Genomic DNA, 22,656 nt, shown 5'->3' on the forward strand with positions numbered 1-22,656 from the left:
TGCTTGTCGACCTAACACCCGCCATCCGAAAAAGACCCCCTACTGTGTATATATTTTTTTAAATAAAATGTTTTATTATCATTTTAAAAATACATTACAAACTTAACTACATTTGAAAAAATTGCGATTTCTGAACAGTTTTTGGTAAAAAAAAAAAAAAAAGTTTGTGGGTTAAGTGATTAATTCTGTTCCGGAGACATCTAGTTTCCTTTAGCACATTCTTAATACAATATGGTTATGATAATTGTTAGCACCAACCTGGAGCAGCGCCTCCTGATTTCTAATCACCACCGTCAGCATCAGCTTCTCATTGGCCAGTCTGCCAAAGTCATCCTTGCTGGGCTGAGATTCTCTTGGTGACTTCTGCACCACAGTGCTGCTCTTATGTTTCCGGCAGTGTTTTGGTGCAAGTTGATGGCACTTGATGCGCTGGCAATGTACATCTTGCCGCCTTTGTTTGACGCCAGCCAAATATACAAGATGCATTAAGATGGTTAAGGAACGACTGCAAAACAAAATTACAACTGATAGCATGAAGGTAAAACCCATATAATGTGCTACGTGTGAGACTGCCAGGAAAATGGATCTAAGCAGATTTTTCTCATAACACGGTGCATAGTTATAAAAGGACAAACACAGCAGCATGCATAAGTCAGACAGACAAGGAATGTGGCACTGTATTTCTTATGTAAATGCACAAGTGCTCATAAAGATCAATCTGCAGTTTTGCAGGTTATTGAGTCCACCCGAAAATGGGTATAGTGGAAAGACTGAAAAGTTACTTCAAAGTCCACCCTAGTATTATATGACTTGCAGTATATAAACCATCCACCTGGTGTCAGTATTGCCCTTGTTATAATAATGATGTGTCTGCAGCTGAACTTTCCCTGTATGAGGATCAGTTATTTGCATGGATTTAATTTATTATTTACACTCGGGTCATTCCATGAAAACAGGGACATGTAACGTTTGTTACCAGTTTTCAATCCTCTCTCTCAAAGCATCTTACTATGACAAGATGCCAAGCTTTGCATCAAAATGAAAGCATATCCTGTACCACACAAACAGGGCCGGTGCTAGGGTGTTCGGCGCCCCCCTGCAAACTCTAAATTTTGCGCCCTCCTACAAATACAGATGTGGCTCTCTGATCCTAGCCACGCGCAGTCGCATCACGCTTGCGACTACCTGCGGAAATCTGGGTCCGAGACGTGGTTTACCAGGGATTTTGTTTCACCTGCCTCAGGCAGGCGAAACCAAATCCCAGGGATCAGCCCCGTAGCAACACAGCGCATCAGCAAGGTACAGCAGCAGAGTATTTTGTTACCCAGGGCAAATTTTAAAAAAGCGCCCCTTAAATTGTAATTTCAAATTCTGGCTGAATTTTCATAGTCTATAAGTACTCAAATAAACATACATTGCAATACAGTGCCTTCTCCTTGTTATCTCTTCATAGTTCCTCCCGAGTCTGTAATCTTGTCATACTGTAGTTCCCCCTTGTCCGAACTTTCCTCATAATGTCCCCACTTGTCTGTACTCACCTCATAGTACCTCTCTTGTCTGTACTCATCTCACTATACAGGGGTTCATTATGACACTACACAGGGGTTCATTATATCAGTGCTATAAATAGACATTTTAGCGCTGTGTGCAAGAAACGGCATTGGCGCCCCCCCCCCTTATGTAAAATAGGGGCAGTGCGTGCCGCAGGCGCTTGCAAAAATATAGGGGCGTGGCTTAATGGGGAAGGGGTGTGGCCACAACATAATTCCAATTCATATTACAGTGCACATTAGTCTCCATTATTCAGATTACGCCGCACAGTAGCGCCACTACACCAGGTAGAGCCCCTTTTACACATTACGGCAGATTCCCCTTTTTACACATTACGGCAGCCAGTCCCCATTTTTACACATTACAGCAGACATAGTCCCCCTTTTTACACATTACAGCAGACATAGTCCCCCTTTTTACACATTACGGCAGACAGAGTCACCTTTTTACACATTACAGCAGACATAGTCCCCCTTTTTACACATTACGGCAGACAGCGTCCCCATTTTACACATTACGGCAGACAGCGTTCCATTTTTACACATTAAGGCAGACAGCGTCCCCTTTATACACATTACGGCAGTGTCCCCCTTTTTACACATTACGGCAGACAGCGTCCACTTTTTACACAGTACGGCAGACTGCGTCCCCTTTTTACACAGATCGGCAGACAGCGTACCCTTTTTACACAGATCGGCAGACAGAATAGATAGACAGATAGAGAGATAGACAGACAGATAGATACTTACCATCTCTCCGCGGGCTCAGGCAGTCAGGCTCCTCAGTGTTGGCAGCTCCGGAGGCAGGGAAGAGGAGGGAGGGAGTGGAGGGAGCCGCAGCAAGGCAGTGTAATTGCTGGCGCCGCCGCATGCAACTGTCCCTCTCCTTCCGCATTGGCTGACAACCGCCGCTGTGAATGCTGGGATGAGGAAAGCGCATCCCAGCATTCACAGCAGCGCGAACCAGTCAATGCGGAAGGAGAGGGACAGCTGCAGCGGCGGCGCTACCAATTACACAGCGCTGCTGTGGCTCCGGAGTCCCCCTCACTCCTCCTCCTCTGCTATCAGAGGTGCTCTTCTACTCCTCCAGCGCACATAGCACAGGCGGCTTGTAATGAGTCAATTTGACTCACTACAAGCCGCTGACTTGGAATTCGGGCAGTTGCGCCCTCAGCGCGTCTGCGCTGTGTGAGTTACGGCTCTGCATTATATACACACTGACACTACACAGGGGTTCATTATATACACACTGACACTACACAGGGGTCCATTATATACACACTGACACCACACCGGTCCATTATATAAACACAGTCACTTTATAACGTTCATGCACACTCACAAATTGACAGTATATATCCTTTATATGTTATCGCGGGTAGGGGGGAACATCTATTGTTATTAGGACTGGTGGGCTGGAGATAAAGACTCTCTTACCGCCTGTCCTTCTGATCCTCTTCCGTTCTGCCTCCATTGCTACGATCCCGGGCTGACAGGGATGCCCATTTCCGCCACAGGCACGCTGCTACCCAGATTTGTGTGTGGTTTATGGCTGTCGTGGATGCAGGTGGGGGGGAAAGGGGTGGGGTAGAGAGGGTTTGCCCATCACTCCATATGAAAGATTCTCATAAAAAGGGATAAAAAGCAGATATGGTGTAATACTGCTTTAATGGATATAAAAAGCCAAATGGAATGGTTGGACTCTCACCATAATATGGACATCATAAGGCAATAAGCGTGGTACAAAAGAGAGGATATGAATTTTCCTCAAATGGTCCCCAGTATTTCATCCGCACATCACTCCATAGAAAAGATTCTCATAAAACAGAATGGGAACAAATATAGTGTAATACTGCTTTAATAAATATAAAAAGCCAAATGGAATGGCTGGACTCTCACCATAAGATAGAAATCACAAGGCAGATAGAAAAATATAACCAGGCGTCCCCAGCACCTTGCAAGTCCTCCCACGGGTCCTTTCCAGACTTCCACTTGGTCACCAACCAACGCGTTTCAATATTTTGAAGTATCTTTTTCAAGGCATGTGTTGTTCCCATCACAGAAGATATCCTATTTATACCCCCACCCTGATGACATCATCTCCCAAACATAAACACCTATTTCCAGACATGGATTTACCTATCCTCTAAAGCAGTATTACACCATATCTGCTTTTTATCCCTTTTTATGAGAATCTTTCATATGGAGTGATGGGCGGATGAAAAATTGGGGACCACTCAAGGAAAAATCATATCCTCTCTCTTACACCACGCATATTGTCTATTATTTAGACATTACCATTTGGGCAAGAACTGGTGTTGAACAAGAATACTCAGAAATATCCTCAGAAACTCTTATCAAGCGCCTGAAGAGAAGCCGGTGATACTCTGTATTTCTATATTGTTTGTGGTGTGAGGTGACACCTTTTTTCACTTGGTATTCTTTGGGCAGCTCATAGCGCACCATACGTCTTCATTTTTTGTTAAATAGAGAGGGTTTGCGCAATGATTGTGCACCGCGCGCTTGTAAAAGTATGCAGGGTTGGTAACTGGGAGTGAGGCAGTGAGTGCTGACAGGGATGGTGTGGAGAAGGCGAGGAGCAGAGGCAGACATGTGGGGAGGGGATGATGGCTGCAGCCTCAGGGAGATTGGTTTTGAATGCTGGATCATGGATGACACATGGGTCTGGTCGTGTGTAGCTCCGCCCCGTGAGGTCCCGTGTAGCTCCGCCCCCTGAGGTCCGTATAGCTCCGCCTCCTGAGGCCCGTGTAGCTCCGCCCCCATGAGGTCCCGTGTAGCCGTGCAGCCCCCTCCCTTTTCGGCAGAACATTGACATTGCTGTTGTCACAGGGGAGGGGGAGGAGGAGGCTACAACAAGCTGCCGGCACTGCTACCTGTCAGTGTGACAGGAGCAGCACTGCAGCAGCCGGCAGCAGGGAAGACAGGCAGCGCAGCAGGGAAGGGATGCAGAGCAGGGACAGCGCCTCTCCAACCCTGGCGCCTCCCTGAACTGCATCCCTTCGCTGAGCGGGTAGCGCCGGGCCTGCACACAAACAACATTTACTTTGCACAAAATATTCAAAACATATGCTCAAATATATTTCACATGATCTTGATCTGTTTAGTCAGAATGTAACATTTGTTACCATGGAATGACCCACTCAGGTTTTCTCCTAAAATATGTCTGACTAGCTTCATTGACATCTTAAATTAAGGACAACAATTACAGTACATTGGAAATGTTTTTTTATTACATAGATTACTTTGTGGGTATCATTGTTTCCATTATAATGTTTGTAACTCATGGTGTCACCCCCTCCCCCCCCCCCCCCCCGCTCCCCCCATATGGACCTACTCCCATATAAGTCCATACAGAAACCCTGAGAGCAGGGGCCAGTGCTAGGGTGTTCAGTGCCCCCGGCAAATGACAAATTTGAGCCCCCCTTCCATACGCAATAAAAGGACAGTGCATGCCAAAGTCACATGCAGCAAAAAAGGGGTGTGGTCTAACGGAGTAGGGGCGTGGCCAACAGTACCCCCAATTCAAATTACGCCACACAGTAGCACAATCTTATTCACATTTCAATGCACGTAGTGCCCATGATTCATATTGCACCATATGTTACAACACACAGTAGTGTCCCTTATACATATAATACCAACAGTCAGGGCTGGCAACAGAAATCTTAGGGCCCCATACACTGATATCTCTAGGGCCTCCCATCCCTAAACTCTACCCCGGCCCCCCCACCCCACACTCCCAGGGGCAAACGTAGGATTTGTAAGGGGGGATTCCAGATATGTACTATATACACATGTAGATAGACAGAAGGATAGATAGACAGATAGATAGAGAGATAGATAGATAGATAGATAGATAGATAGATAGATAGATAGATAGATAGATAGATAGATAGATAGATAGATTACACCAAACACAGAATGGCGGTACTCATAGTCTGTGTAGTAGCATAAAAAGTGAGTTTATTCCTCCTTCACCTCCTACCTTTTGGAACAGAACCCGTCATAAGGGATCGGATACAATGATACAAAGTAGTATTTATAGATACAAATACAAAGACATAATACAGTGCAGCTGGGATCTCTCGCCGTCAGACACTCACTGAGACATGCCGACTAGCAACCCTGTCAGACTCCAAGTGGCATCATCAGGTCGCATCCCCCAGCGGCGTCTGTGAGGAAAAACAGCAACGGGTTCAGTCCTGAAACTTAGGAGGAATAAACACACTTTTTATGCTTCTACACAAACTCTCAGTGCTGCCATTCTGTATTTGGTTTATTGGGGGTATATCACCCCATGGAGGGCACAGGAGCAAGGTACTCCTTTATGGCTAAGAAAAAGTGCTATATTATATATATATATATATATATATATATACACACACACAGTCACTGAGCCTGCGCTGGTTGCTAGGCAGAGGCAGCAGCTCTGTGATAGTGGCACGTGGGGGGAGGGTGTAGTAGCGTTTAGGAGGTGCGGCGGGAGTGCCTTCTGTCAGCTGAAGTGGGTAGACTCAGAGTGTGGAAATGAGTACAGCACTTGGTGTCACCCACAGGAAGGAGGACACCCGAGGTGCACACTTCACTGCAGTACAGCCAGGTGACGCGGTCCTTCCTCTGGTAACGCAGCAGCAGTCAAGTCCCCTCCCATTTTTCCCTTTCCAGAATGACATTCGGCGCCGGCATGCGTGATGACGTCACGGGGAATGACGTACAGCATCCGGCATATTTCCTGGGAGATTGCGGCAGCACGGACCCCAGGGGCAAACACAGGATTTCTGCAGGGGGGTTTCCTCGCTAAAGTATTCACCCCCCCTTTGCATCGGCGCCGGCATGCGTGATGACGTCACGGGGAATGACGTACAGCATCCGGCATATTTCCTGGGAGATTGCGGCAGCACGGACCCCAGGGGCAAACACAGGATTTCTGCAGGGGGGTTTCCTCGCTAAAGTATTCACCCCCCCTTTGCATTTTTCATGTTTTGTTGCTTTACGATCTGGAATTAAAGTGGATTGTTTGAAGGTTTGCATAATTTCATTCACAGAACGTGCCTACAACCTTGAAGATGTTGTTTTTGTTTTTTTATTGTGAAGCAAACAAAGTAACAGAAAACTTCAGCGTGCATAACTATTCCCCTAAAGTCAGTACTTTGTAGAGCCACCTTTTGCGGCAATTACAGCTGCATGTCACTTTGGATATGTCTGTATGAGCTTGCCACTGGGATTTTTGCCCATTCCTCAAGGCAAAACTGCTCCAGCTCCTTCATGTTCGATGGCTTCCGCTTGTGAACAGCAATCTTCAAGTCTGACCACAGATTCTCAATTGAATTGAGATCTGGGCTTTGACTAGGCCATTCCAACACCTTTAAATGTTTCCCCTTAAACCACTCAAGTGTTGCTTTAGCAGTATGCTTCGGGTCATTGTCCTGCTGGAAGGTGAACCTTCTGTCCCAGTTTCAAATCGCAGGCAGACAGAAACAGTTTTGGCTAGTGCCCCTTTCTTGACAGGTTTGTTGTGGTACCATGTTCTTTTCATTTGAAGATGATGGATTTGATGGTGCTCCGGGGGATCATCAAAGATTTGGATATTTTTTTATAACCCACCCCTGACTTGTACTTCTCAACAACTTTGTCCCTGACTTGTTTAGAGAGCTCATTGGTCTCTTTATGGTGTGATGCCTCTTGCTTAGTGGTGTTGCAGCCTCTGGGGCCTTTCAGAACAGGTGTGTTTATACTAACAGATCATGTGATACTTAGATTGCACACAGGTGGACTTAATTTCACTAATTATGTGACTTCTGAAGGTAATTGGTTGCTCCAGAACTTTTGAGGGGCTTCATAGCAAAGGGGGTGAATGCACATGCCAATTTTCAGATTTTTATTTATAAAAATTATTTTTTAATAGAAATTTTTCTCATTTCACGTCACCAACTTAGATTATTTTGTGCAGATCAACTACATGCTACTGGACCCGGTGGAGCTGCAGACAGGCTTCTGAATTACTTTGAGTCCGGCTCATGAGTCAGCTGGGGTGCGGGGTCTTGGTGCCACGGACAAGTCTGTTAAGTCTGTGCTTGGGATAGGGTGTGTGTGTGCAGCTCTTTTTGGTGTCACCCCATTGAAGGGTGACACACGAGTGCGGGCCGCACCCCCCGCATCCCCCTCATGACGCCACTGGTCCTGGGCAACATGGTAGGGTAGCAGTTAGTATTACTGCCTCACAGCACTAAGGTCATGAATGCTTAATACCTGAACAATGCCCTGTATGTATGGAATTTGTATGTTCTTGTGTTTGTATGGGTTTTCTCTAGGTGCTAGATTTACAACCACACTCCAAAAACATACTGGTAGCGTGGCCGAAACTAGGATATCTGTCATCCGGGGCAAGGCAGTAATCTGGCATTTTAAGAGAGGAGGAGGCCAGTACGCAGCCTCCTCTGCCCGGGCCTCCTAATCTCTGCCCTAGAGCACTCAAACTCTAATGTGCATCCTGGAAAGTGGCATAGGGGCCATTGTTTGACTGTTTGATAAATGAGCCCCTATATCTGAGATTCTCACGCCCCCTAATCTTCGCATCTCCCTTCTATACTCATTTATATCAGTTTTCACATAAATAACAAATATAAAATAGTAAAATCTTGACAGTCATAGTTTTTTTTTCCCCTTTGGTGTAGGCAAGTGGTTCTCAAACTGCAGGCCTAATTCAGACCTAATCGCAGCAGCAAATTTGTTAGCTAATCGTCAAAACCATGGGGGTCATTCCGAGTTGTTCGCTCGGTAAAAATCTTCGCATCGCAGTGATTTTCCGCTTAATGCGCATGCGCAATGTCCGCACTGCGACTGCGCCAAGTAAATTTGCTATGCACTTAGGAATTTTACTCACGGCATTTTTATCGTTCTGGCGATCGTAATGTGATTGACAGGAAATGGTTGTTACTGGGCGGAAACAGGCCGTTTTATGGGCGTGTGGGAAAAAACGCTACCGTTTCCGGAAAAAACGCAGGAGTGGCCGGAGAAACGGGGGAGTGTCTGGGCGAACGCTGGGTGTGTTTGTGACGTCAAACCAGGAACGACAAGCAGTGAAATTATCGCAGATGCCGAGTAAGTCTGGAGCTACTCAGAAACTGCTACGAGGTGTGTAATCGCAATATTGCGAATACATCGTTCGCAATTTTAAGATGCTAAGATTCACTCCCAGTAGGCGGCGGCTTAGCATGAGCAAATCTGCTAAAATCCACTTGCGAGCGAACAACTCGGAATGACCCCCAGATGCAGTGCAGGGGGAGTGGCAGATATAACATGTGCAGAGAGAGTTAGATTTGGGTGGGTTATTTTGTTTCTGTGCAGAGTAAGTACTGGCTGCTTTATTTTTAAACTGCAATTTAGATTTCAATTTGAACACAACCCACCCAAATATAACTCTTTCTGTACATTATATCTGCCCCCCCACCCCCTGCACTGCACATGGGGGGTCATTCCGAGTTGTTCGCTCGCAAGCGGATTTTAGCAGATTTGCTCATGCTAAGCCGCCGCCTACTGGGAGTGAATCTTAGCATCTTAAAATTGCGAACGATGTATTCGCAATATTGCGATTACACACCTCGTAGCAGTTTCTGAGTAGCTCCAGACTTACTCGGCATCTGCGATCATTTCACTGCTTGTCGTTCCTGGTTTGACGTCACAAACACACCCAGCGTTCGCCCAGACACTCCCCCCGTTTCTCCGGCCACTCCTGCGTTTTTTCCGGAAACGGTAGCGTTTTTTCCCACACGCCCATAAAACGGCCTGTTTCCGCCCAGTAACACCCATTTCCTGTCAATCACATTACGATCGCCAGAACGATGAAAAAGCCGTGAGTAAAAATCCTAACTGCATAGCAAATTTACTTGACGCAGTCGCAGTGCGGACATTGCGCATGCGCATTAAGCGGAAAATCGCTGCGATGCGAAGATTTTTACCGAGCGAACAACTTGGAATGACCCCCATGGTTTTGCCCATTAGCTAACAAATTTGCTGCTGCAATTAGATCTGAATTAGGTCCTGTGAGCCGTGGCACCCTGGGGTGTATTAGGGCACTTGCAGGGATGCCTTAGATTGGTGGTCCACGACCAACTCAAATTATTTATGGTCAAGGGGCCTAATTCAGACCTGATCGCAGCAGCAAATTTGTTAGCTACTGGGCAAAACCATGTGCACTGGCTGGCAATCATAAAATATGTGGACATACAGGAGAGAATCCTGCCCCTTACCATGTAATTGTACCTAAGGATGACATTTAAACAAATATTTACTGTATATACAGTATAAATATATTTACAAATAAATATATTTACTTAATTTGATATTATTTTCTACATTTCTCAAAAAGAAACTAAAGGCCCATATTTATCAAGCCTTGGCGAGTGATAAATTGCACGGAGCTAAAGTACCCACCAATCAGCTCTTAAATGCTATTTTTCAAACACAGCCTGTAACATGGCAGTTAGCTGATTGGTTGGTACTCTATCACCGTGCAATGTATCACTCTCAAGGGCTTGATAAATCTTACCTCCATTCAAAGTATGGAAGCATGTTGAGATGGCGTGGAACTGCAGGAGGGGCATGCTATGATTTTTTTAAATTATTCCCATGATGGGTGAGTAGGGGCCACAGTACAATGCTTTGCCCAAGTCCTACAATGCTGTTAAGACAGCCTGACTGTAATTGCAAAAAAACAAAAATACATTGCAACTTGGTTTGTTCTGTTGCAAAGTTCATAGATTTTTGTTTGGCTCACAACTCAGAATAAGCTTCATTATGTTTATTTGTTATTAACTGACATAAAAAAATGTAGAATAAATTGGAAAAATGTAAACAAAGTGAGGAAATAAACTAATTAATTTAAAATAGATAAAGATAAAATCTTCATGTGTCAAATCAAAAATGACGTCTTTCTGTTATGATTTCTGCACCCAACAAGGGGGGTCATTTCGACCCGTTTGCATGCAGCGGTTTGTTTCTGCGGTGCAAACGGGTCCTAATTGCGCATGCGCGGTGGCCGCAGTGCGCGTGCGCGATGTTGCCCGGCGACTGGGGTCGCCGGGTTACGTCGCGTCCTACGAAGGAAGCGGTCGCAGAGCCAACCGCAAAGAAGATTGACAGAAAGAAGGCGTACCTGGGCGGATCCGGACCGTTGGCTGCCGTTTTCGGGGAGTGAAGAAGAATACGCAGGCGTGTCCAGCAGAAAGGAGGGCGGATGTCTTACGTCAAAGCCGGCCCCAACATTGCAGAGATCGTCGCACAGGGTAAGTATGTCCAGGTCTAGTCTAGTTTTGCTTGAAATTTTATTAGCTTAGCAGGGCTGCACAAGCGATCGCAGCCCTGATAAGCTAAAATACACTCCCCCATAGGCGTGGACTAGCTGATCGCAGCAGCAGCAAAAAGTTGCTGGCTGCGATCAACTCGGAATGACCATCCAGGACCGTTATAACAATGGGGCAGGTGGAGCTCCAGGCCTCCCATAAAAATAGGCCCACATGAGACTGGCAGCACCTACCTAGGTCCACCGTTTTTTCATTACATTTTTATTTCCAGGAGAGGAAAATTAATAAGTCAGTAAGTATAATGCAAAACATAGATAACTGAGCTTTGCTGTAATGTGTTGTGGATGGGTATCATCTGCACCTAAAAAAAATATATCCAAAATCCGTCCTTATCTTACACAAGACACTGCAAAAACTCTTATCCATGCACTCATCATCTCCCGCATTGATTATTGCAATAGTCTCCTTACTGGTCTTCCCAAACATAGGCTCTCACCACTACAATCCATTTTAAATGCAGCTGCAAGGCTAATCTTCCTTGCTAGACGTTCATCATCTGCAGATCTGTTCTGTCAGTCCCTCCATTGGTTATTGGTATTTTACCGTGTTAAAAATATGAAATACTTTTGCTTACATACAAGGCTATTAACTAAACTGCACCAAAACACATCTCTTCGTTCATCTCAAAATATCTCCCTACCTCTCCGCTCTGCACAAGATCTGCATCTCTCATCCACACGTATTACTTGTTCCCACTCAAAATTACAAGACTTTATCCGGGCTTCCCCCACTCTGTGGAATGCCCTCCCACACACAATAAGACTCACCTCTAGTCTCCAAACCTTTAATCATTAAAGCCTATCAAATTCCAAACCCATCCACATAACCTCCAATGCTTCCCTATCTAATTACATCCTCTCTGTACAGTCCACATAACCTCACATATTTTGTCTTCCAACATTGCTGGGTGATCATATCATACAACCCATTAAGAACTTAGCAATCTGGTAGACCATTATGCAATAGGTAGCATCTATCCTTGTGTATCAATGCCTATTTCCCTATAGATTGTAAGCAGTAGCGGATCTTGCCACGGGCAAGCAGGACTTTTGCCCGGGGCGCCACCTTCCGGAGGGCACTGGCGCCATCCGGAGGGCGCCGCACCACGGCAAGATCCGCTGCTGCTGTGCCCCCCCGCTGCCCGGTCTGTCCCGCTGCCCCCCGCTGTGAAGGGAACTAGACGCGTAGCGTCTAGTTTCCCTTCATGGAGAGGACCTTTACTGTGCGGTGCGCGATTACGTCATCGCGCACCGCACAGCAAAGGTCCTCTCCACGAAGGGAACTAGACGCTACGTGTCTAGTTTCCCTTCGTGGAGAGGACCTTTGCTGTGCGGTGCGCGATGAAGTCATCGCGCACCGCACATCATTTCAGCGGTGCTCATACTGTACAGGGGGCGTAACTGACCATGCCCCCTGTATGAAGCCACGCCCCCATTGCCTGACTGGGGCGCTGCAAGCAGGGCCTTCCTACCTCTATGTCTATCTGTTTTTGCCCAGTTTTGTTCTATTGCTGTTGTTCTAATTGTAAAGCGCAACAGAATATGCTGCACTATATAAGAAACTGTTAATAATAATAAAAATCCACCAAGATAAACATTATTGCTTCAAGAGTGTTACACCATCAGCCAAAATAGCAGTTCTGTTCTTCGTACCCATACCAGACAGGCAACGTTGCTCTGATCCTACCTACATTTTAGTATACTAAAGAATAGAAAACATAAGAGACCCACCATTATTGTTTGAAACAGATTTTTCTAAATGATACAGTATACTCCAGTGGCAAGACATGACAGGGTTAAAATGCTTTAAGTAGCATTAAAACCATGCGCCATGCTTCCGGCATTGCGCTTTCCACATACTCACTAGTGATATAGTGATTGATGAAACAATGTATGTATTCCTCTGTAAAAGTCCCAGTAGAATGCGCATGTGTGAGACTAACACTGTAATTAGATGCATGAGGGCAAAGGTCAGGGGCAAACCCCAGATTTCGAGAAGGGGGTTTACAAATGCATGATTTTAGAGTGAGTATGGCCAGTCCATGAAGAGGTCATAATTAGCATTTAGCAAGCTATGGTCTGTCTCATTCAAATAATGTATGTGGTACATGTAAATGTAAATAATACTTCATAAATTGACAGGATAAGCTATTAAATGTGGCAGAAGGACCAGCCCTCCTGAGCTGAGAAGATTAAACACCCCATATATACCAGTGACATGCAGGCAGGGGAGGCAGAGCTTCACCTGTCATACTCCAGTACACTCCAGAGTACTGAGTATAAAAATGATTAGAATAATACATCCAAACTTTCCTGTCACGGTTCTGGGTTTAAGATCACCCGGGGGAGTGCTAGATGCTTGCTTGTCAGGAGCACCGAAGGGCTGGAAACGAGGTAGCGGCATATAGCTCTTCTTCATAAATTACTTATGGACAAAAGTGGGGTCAGGAGTAGAGCTGGATCTGGTACTGGAACTGAACTGTGCAGTCAAACACACACCGGCTGATGAAACTGGAACTGGACTGGGACCAATATTGTTGGAACTGGACTGGGACCGGAACTGCTACGAGCTGGTCTGGAACCGGCTGCTGGGACTGGTATTGCTGGTACTGGAACCGTGTTGGGACCAGTACTGCAACATGCTGGGCAGGAACCAGTTGCTATAACTGGAACTGGGCTAGGACCAGTATTGCTGGTACTGGAACTGGTATTGCCAGTACTGGAACTGGGCTAGGATCATTACTGCTGGTACTGGAACCAGGCTGGGACCAGTATTGCTACATGACAAGCTGGGTTCGGCTGCTGGAACTGGAACCGGGCTGGGGCTGGTATTGCTACACACCGGGCTGGGACTAGCTGCTGGAACTGGTACCAGTCTGGGACCAGTATTGCTGGTACAGGAACCAACCAGAGTCTGTTTAGAAGTGCAGGATACCACAGGTAATGCAAGTAATAAGGACCTGGAGTCTAACTGCCTGTAGTCAGGAACCTAAGGATGTGGCAGGTAGATGTGTTCATTGCCCCTTATGTACCCTGGCCTGCACAGAGATTGGAGAAGGTCAGCTGGGCAAAAGTCAGATTTCCATTGATGGATCAGCGATCAGCCGTCAAGAACCAACATGCCGGTGCCTAGTGTTCAAAGCCGGTGATTACGCCGTGGGAACCCCAACTCACCAGGGCAGCTACCACAGTGGGACTCCCCAGAGTGACCACTTACAGCTTTCCCTGAGGACCGGGACCTCTGCCAGAACAGGAAAGCACAGCGCAGCGATTAGTACCCGCATACCACTGCCCAAACCCTGATATTACCAATGAGATCTGTGAGCGAAGCTGACAGCAGTCCAAAGATCTTATGACTTTATAGTCTGATTGCATAATTACACAGCCAAATAAAGGACTTTGGGCCTTATTCAGGTTAGTTAGCAAAACAAAAAAAGTTAGCAATTGGGCAAAATCATGCTGCACTACAGGTGGGGCAGATGTTACACGTGTAGAGAGATTTAGATTTGGGTTCAAACTGAAATGTAAATTGCAATGTAGAAATTAAGCACCTAGTATTTACCGACCGCCGGCATACCGACAGCGTGGCAAGCGCAAATGAGCCCCTAGGGAGGTCGTGGACCCCCGTGAGAGAGAAAAACTGTCGGTATGCCAGCTGTCGGGATTCCGGCGCAGTTTCACATATTCCAGATCTTATTATACCACCTTCCACAATACAAAAACAATGAGATCTCCAGTCTATCTTTTTTTTTAACAAGACTGATTTTTATTGAGTTTTGTAAAAGGCATGAGTAATAGACAACAGAAAGTATCACAATATATTGCGTGACCCCACAATCAGGAGAGATCACAGAGACAACAATACATAGAACAAACAATGTCATATAAAAAGATAACATCATATTATAGGGGGGCAAACAGGGGGGAAATATAGGGGGGGAGGAATGGGGGGGAGATATAAAGGGAGCACTGTCTACACATCTGGAAAGAGCATGTAGGCGGATAAGCCTTTAAAAACATAAATCAAGGCATTGTTACTGACAGTATTGTTACAGCAGAGACAAATAATAACAATTTTTTAGGAAGCACAAGCAGGTAGGGCAAAAAGAGACTAAGAAGAAGAAACGAGAAGACTCACCTAGAGATTAGGCAGTGAACAGAAGAGAATGACAGGGGGAGGAAAACAGATATCAGAATCCAAGTTATTTGGTAATCCTCCATAGGGTTTTTTCAAAGGCAGAGGTTATTGTGGCTTGTGTGTCTACGTCCAACGTAGATAGATAGGGGCCCCACTTTCTATAAAACCCATCAAGACCAGAAAATCCCATGAGAACTGTAGATCTTCGGTCAAAGTATAAGTATTGTAACATGCTCTTCAGGACCTCAGAAAGTGAGGGGGCGAATCTAACAACCCTGTGTCTCAAAATCGCCTTCTTTGAAATAGTGAAGAGCATGGTCAACATAGGGAAAAGTGGTTTGACCCCAACCATACAGTTCCATACGGAAAAGTTTATACATAAACAGGCCAGCGGGTCAGGTCATAGAGAGGAGTGGAAGTGGGTGTTGATAAACCCAAATAATTTATTCCAAAAGCGAAGGATCTTGGTACAACTCCAGAGGCAGTGGTAGAATGAGGCTCTGGCCCCTCTGCATTTAGGGAATTTATTAGAGTCCGATGGGACAACAGTGGCTTGGTCATAAGGAGGGAGGTATGCCCTGTGAATAGATTTAATATGAGCCTCTTGCAGGTAGGCAGAGCTTAATATAGACATAGTTCGACAATGGTGATCTAGTAAGAGTTCATAAGATTTAATACCTGGGATGGCCGATTGCCAGGAGGCAACCAGTCTGGGAAGGTAGGGTTTGGAGGGTAAGTTTAACAAAAGAGTGTAAAGTTGCTTGATCTTGTACGGGCGGGATTCCCACTATTTTAACACCTTAGCCAATGGGGAGGAAGGGATTGGACTAGAGGAGCCAAGCTTCATCGAATGAAGATAGTGTCTCATCTGGAGATACATAAAGACATGGGATGAAGGAAGGGAGTACCTGTCTCTCAGCGCCGCGAATTGGACTATGTGACCACCCGGGTCAAATCCTTGGGAAGCGGAGCATAGCCCCCTCTCCCGCCACTGAAGGAAAAGCGTGTTGTGAAGAGGGAGGAAAAGATGGGTTACCCCACAGAGAAACATAAGAAGAAGCAGTGTAATCGAGCTTCAGTTTTTTATGAATTTTCACCTAGCTGAAATAAGTGTCTCTGAACAAGGGATGATCCAGGATCAAAGAGGGTATAGAGGCCTTTTTAGCATGTAAAAGGTCCAGGGGGAAAAGGGCTTGAGGGCGTTAATGTCGAGGGCCAAGTCAGTATATGTGCTTCTGCCTAGCAACCAGTCGGCGGCATATCGAAGAACAACTGTGAGAGAATAGGAGAGAAAGTCAGGGACACCAAACCCACCCTTTGATTTATCCATCACTAATTTAGCAAAAGCTACCTTAGGTTTTTTTCCCTTGCCAAATAAACCGGGTCATAGCCTTGCGGAGTCTAGAACCGCCCAGGTCCCGAAGGCCAATCAGGAGAGACTGCATAATATAAAATATTTTGGGAAAAATTACAGATTTGAGAACCGCTATCCTGCCCAGCATGGAGAGGGGGAGGGTGGCCCAACCTTCTAGTTTAGAGATCACAGCAGTAATGGCCGAGGAAAAATTGAGCTCATAAATACGTGAGATATCTTCGAGGGATGTTGACCCCTAGATATTTGAAATGTGACTGAGTGATCGTGAAGGGGGAAGTTTGCGTGAGCGTGGAAAGTGAGGAAGAGGGAATGTTAATAGGAAGCAATTCCGATTTGGCAACATTGATCCTATAACCAGCCGTCTCACCAAAATCCGAAATCAAACGCAGGATTTCCGGAACTGAGGAGAGTGGATCAGAGACAAATAACAACATGTCGTCTGCGAATAGGGCAACCTTAAACTCAATGTCGCCAATAGCAATGCCAGTGTAGGAAGTGGAAAGTCTAAGGGCTATAGCCAGAGGCTCCAAAGCGATGGCAAAGAGGAGGGGGTAGAGAGGACAGCCCTGCCGAGTGCCTTTTCCTATAAAAAAAGGGGTTGGATAGGAAGCCATTGCAAGAGATTTGAGTGGCAGGGGAAGAGTACAGGGCGCGGATGACTTGGATAAAAGCATTCGGAAAGCCATATCGGCGTAAGGTAGCGTAAATGTGTGGCCATTTGACTAAGTCAAAGGCTTTTTCCGCGTCTAAGGAAAGGATGGCATAGCCAGTGGGGGAAGTGCACGTTTGACAGGAATGTAAAGCCGCTATCACCTTCCTCATGTTAACCACCGAATGCCTGCCGGCAATGAAGCCAGTTTGATCTGGGTGGATGATGTGAGGGAGTATGAGTTTGAGGCGATCGGCCAGAATCTTAGCGAACAATTTATAGTCTACAATCAGCAAAGAAATTGGGCGATAAGAGCCAGGAATTGACAAACCTCTGCCAGGCTTGTGAAGCAATTTGAGGATTGCTGAGTTGAAGTGTGTGTGTGTGGGGGGGGAGAGTTTCAGCTAGCAATAAAGAATCGAAAACGTCAACCAAAGTATATTCAAATTTGTGTAAAAGAAGTTTATAGAACTCCCCACTATAGCCATCAGGGCCTGGGGCTTTATTGGACTTCAATTATTTTATTGCTAGGTGGACCTCAGCAAGGGTAATCGGGGATAGGAGTTGAGAGGCCATGTCATCAGAAAGGGAAGGAAAAGGCAGAGCCTCCCAGAAAGAAGGGAGGGTGGGGGATGTCGCGAGAGGAGTAGCGGTAGGGGTGGGCGGTTGGGGGAGTGAAGTAGTAGGAGGTGGAGCAAAAGGGGATATTGGAGGGGTGCCCGGTAGGTCAGACGCGTAAAGTTGTGAATAATAGGTCTGCATAATCTGTGCAATCTGTTAGTTTGTGGAGGTCAGTGTGCCGTGTTGTGTGCAAGGGGATGCACGACAGCTGGAGAATAGGAGCCACGTAGCAAGTTAGAAAGTAAACGTCCAGATGTGTTGCCAAATCTATGGACTTTGTGATGGACAGAAAAAAGGTGTCTGTCTCCCATCTCAGATAAAAATTAATCGAAGTGAGTTTTGGAAGTCAAGTAGGCGTGTTTCGTAGGTGGGGAGGGGGTAGTTTTATATGTATGGAAGGCCTGAGACAGGGCGGGTTGGAGTGTCAGGTATTCAGGGCCGGTTCTACGCCTTTTTGCGCCCCAGGCGGGTAGTAGGGGCGTGGCTTCATACAGGAGGCGTGGTCAGTTATGCCCCCTGTACAGTAGTAGCGCCGCTGAAATGCTGTGTGGTGCGCGATGATGTCATCACGCACCGCACAGCAAGGTCCTCTCCATGAAGGGAAACTAGATGCGTCTAGTTCCCTTCACAACGGGACGCCCTTCACAGCGGGACGCAGCGGCAGTGGGACACAGCGGGCACAGCAGTAGTGGATCTTCCCATGGTGCGGCGCCCTCCGGATGGCGCCGGCACCCTCCGGAAGGCGGCGCCCAAGGCAAAAGTCCTGCTTGCCTGTGGCAAGATCCGCTACTCCCCAGAGTGACCACTTACAGCTTTCCCTGAGGACCGGGACCTCTGCCAGAACAGGAAAGCACAGCGCAGCGATTAGTACCCGCATACCACTGCCCAAACCCTGATATTATCAATGAGATCTGTGAGCGAAGCTGACAGCAGTCCAAAACTCTTATGACTTTATAGTCTGATTGCATAATTACACAGCCAAATAAAGGACTTTGGGCCTTATTCAGGTTAGTTAGCAAAACAAAAAAAGTTAGCAATTGGGCAAAATCATGCTGCACTACAGGTGGGGCAGATGTAACACGTGCAGAGAGATTTAGATTTGGGTTCAAACTGAAATGTAAATTGCAATGTAGAAATTAAGCACCCAGTATTTACCGACCGCCGGCATACCGACAGCGTGGCAAGCGCAAATGAGCCCCTTGCGGGCTCACTGCGCTCGCCACGCTGCGGGCACTGTGGCGCGCTATGCGCGCCACGCTATTTATTCTCCCTCTAGGGAGGTCGTGGACCCTCATGAGAGAGAAAAACTGTCGGTATGCCGGCTGTCGGGATTCCGGCGCCGGTATACTGAGCGCCGGAATCCCGACAGTCGGCAACCTGAAGACTACCCGTATTTACCATGCATAGAAACATATAACCCAGTGCAACATGGTTTTGCCCGATTGCTAACAAACCTGAATAATTCGTTCTATCAGCCTCCAGAGATAGTTCTTCTATAGTCTATACCAGTGATTTCCAAATTTTTTGGAATCACGGCACCCTAGGCCAAAAGTTTCTTCTGTTTGTACACATATTGTATGATTGGCAGCCACAAATACTAGTTTTGCCTATTACATGGGTAATAAATATTTTGAATTGGTCCTTCACTACCAACCCGAGGCACCCCTGCAAGTGTCCCACGGCACCACAGGGTGCCACGGCACACAGTTTGGGAACCACCGGTCTATACCCTTCCAATGCATGCAGTTTCACATATTCCAGATCTTATTATACCACCTTCCACAATACAAAAACAATGAGATCTCCAGTCTATCTTTTTTTTTAACAAGACTGATTTTTATTGAGTTTTGTAAAAGGCATGAGTAATAGACAACAGAAAGTATCACAATATATTGCGTGACCCCACAATCAGGAGAGATCACAGAGACAACAATACATAGAACAAACAATGTCATATAAAAAGATAACATCATATTGTAGGGGGGCAAACAGGGGGGAAATATAGGGGGGGGAGGAATGGGGGGGGGAGATATAAAGGGAGCACTGTCTACACATCTGGAAAGAGCATGTAGGCGGATAAGCCTTTAAAAACATAAATCAAGGCATTGTTACTGACAGTATTGTTACAGCAGAGACAAATAATAACAATTTTTTAGGAAGCACAAGCAGGTAGGGCAAAAAGAGACTAAGAAGAAGAAACGAGAAGACTCATCTAGAGATTAGGCAGTGAACAGAAGAGAATGACAGGGGGAGGAAAACAGATATCAGAATCCAAGTTATTTGGTAATCCTCCATAGGGTTTTTTCAAAGGCAGAGGTTATTGTGGCTTGTGTGTCTACGTCCAACGTAGATAGATAGGGGCCCCACTTTCTATAAAACCCATCAAGACCAGAAAATCCCATGAGAACTGTAGATCTTCGGTCAAAGTATAAGTATTGTAACATGCTCTTCAGGACCTCAGAAAGTGAGGGGGCGAATCTAACAACCCTGTGTCTCAAAATCGCCTTCTTTGAAATAGTGAAGAGCATGGTCAACATAGGGAAAAGTGGTTTGACCCCAACCATACAGTTCCATACGGAAAAGTTTATACATAAACAGGCCAGCGGGTCAGGTCATAGAGAGGAGTGGAAGTGGGTGTTGATAAACCCAAATAATTTATTCCAAAAGCGAAGGATCTTGGTACAACTCCAGAGGCAGTGGTAGAATGAGGCTCTGGCCCCTCTGCATTTAAGGAATTTTTTAGAGTCCGATGGGACAACAGTGGCTTGGTCATAAGGAGGGAGGTATGCCCTGTGAATAGATTTAATATGAGCCTCTTGCAGGTAGGCAGAGCTTAATATAGACATAGTTCGACAATGGTGATCTAGTAAGAGTTCATAAGATTTAATACCTGGGATGTCCGATTGCCAGGAGGCAACCAGTCTGGGAAGGTAGGGTTTGGAGGGTAAGTTTAACAAAAGAGTGTAAAGTTGCTTGATCTTGTACGGGCGGGATTCCCACTGTTTTAACACCTTAGCCAATGGGGAGGAAGGGATTGGACTAGAGGAGCCAAGCTTCATCGAATGAAGATAGTGTCTCATCTGGAGATACATAAAGACATGGGAGGAAGGAAGGGAGTACCTGTCTCTCAGCGCCGCGAATTGGACTATGTGACCACCCGGGTCAAATCCTTGGGAAGCGGAGCATAGCCCCCTCTCCCGCCACTGAAGGAAAAGCGTGTTGTGAAGAGGGAGGAAAAGATGGGTTACCCCACAGAGAAACATAAGAAGAAGCAGTGTAATCGAGCTTCAGTTTTTTATGAATTTTCACCTAGCTGAAATAAGTGTCTCTGAACAAGGGATGATCCAGGATCAAAGAGGGTATAGAGGCCTTTTTAGCATGTAAAAGGTCCAGGGGGAAAAGGGCTTGAGGGCGTTAATGTCGAGGGCCAAGTCAGTATATGTGCTTCTGCCTAGCAACCAGTCGGCGGCATATCGAAGAACAACTGTGAGAGAATAGGAGAGAAAGTCAGGGACACCAAACCCACCCTTTGATTTATCCATCACTAATTTAGCAAAAGCTACCTTAGGTTTTTTTCCCTTGCCAAATAAACCGGGTCATAGCCTTGCGGAGTCTAGAACCGCCCAGGTCCCGAAGGCCAATCAGGAGAGACTGCATAATATAAAATATTTTGGGAAAAATTACAGATTTGAGAACCGCTATCCTGCCCAGCATGGAGAGGGGGAGGGTGGCCCAACCTTCTAGTTTAGAGATCACAGCAGTAATGGCCGAGGAAAAATTGAGCTCATAAATACGTGAGATATCTTCGAGGGATGTTGACCCCTAGATATTTGAAATGTGACTGAGTGATCGTGAAGGGGGAAGTTTGCGTGAGCGTGGAAAGTGAGGAAGAGGGAATGTTAATAGGAAGCAATTCCGATTTGGCAACATTGATCCTATAACCAGCCGTCTCACCAAAATCCGAAATCAAACGCAGGATTTCCGGAACTGAGGAGAGTGGATCAGAGACAAATAACAACATGTCGTCTGCGAATAGGGCAACCTTAAACTCAATGTCGCCAATAGCAATGCCAGTGTAGGAAGTGGAAAGTCTAAGGGCTATAGCCAGAGGCTCCAAAGCGATGGCAAAGAGGAGGGGGTAGAGAGGACAGCCCTGCCGAGTGCCTTTTCCTATAAAAAAAGGGGTTGGATAGGAAGCCATTGCAAGAGATTTGAGTGGCAGGGGAAGAGTACAGGGCGCGGATGACTTGGATAAAAGCATTCGGAAAGCCATATCGGCGTAAGGTAGCGTAAATGTGTGGCCATTTGACTAAGTCAAAGGCTTTTTCCGCGTCTAAGGAAAGGATGGCATAGCCAGTGGGGGAAGTGCACGTTTGACAGGAATGTAAAGCCGCTATCACCTTCCTCATGTTAACCACCGAATGCCTGCCGGCAATGAAGCCAGTTTGATCTGGGTGGATGATGTGAGGGAGTATGAGTTTGAGGCGATCGGCCAGAATCTTAGCGAACAATTTATAGTCTACAATCAGCAAAGAAATTGGGCGATAAGAGCCAGGAAGTGACAAACCTCTGCCAGGCTTGTGAAGCAATTTGAGGATTGCTGAGTTGAAGTGTGTGTGTGTGTGGGGGGGGGGGGGAAGAGTTTCAGCTAGCAATAAAGAATCGAAAACGTCAACCAAAGTATATTCAAATTTGTGTAAAAGAAGTTTATAGAACTCCCCACTATAGCCATCAGGGCCTGGGGCTTTATTGGACTTCAATTATTTTATTGCTAGGTGGACCTCAGCAAGGGTAATCGGGGATAGGAGTTGAGAGGCCATGTCATCAGAAAGGGAAGGAAAAGGCAGAGCCTCCCTGAAAGAAGGGAGGGTGGGGGATGTCGCGAGAGGAGTAGCGGTAGGGGTGGGCGGTTGGGGGAGTGAAGTAGTAGGAGGTGGAGCA

Source organism: Pseudophryne corroboree, chromosome 11 (genome assembly GCF_028390025.1).
Source record: "Pseudophryne corroboree isolate aPseCor3 chromosome 11, aPseCor3.hap2, whole genome shotgun sequence".
Lineage (NCBI taxonomy): Eukaryota > Metazoa > Chordata > Amphibia > Anura > Myobatrachidae > Pseudophryne > Pseudophryne corroboree.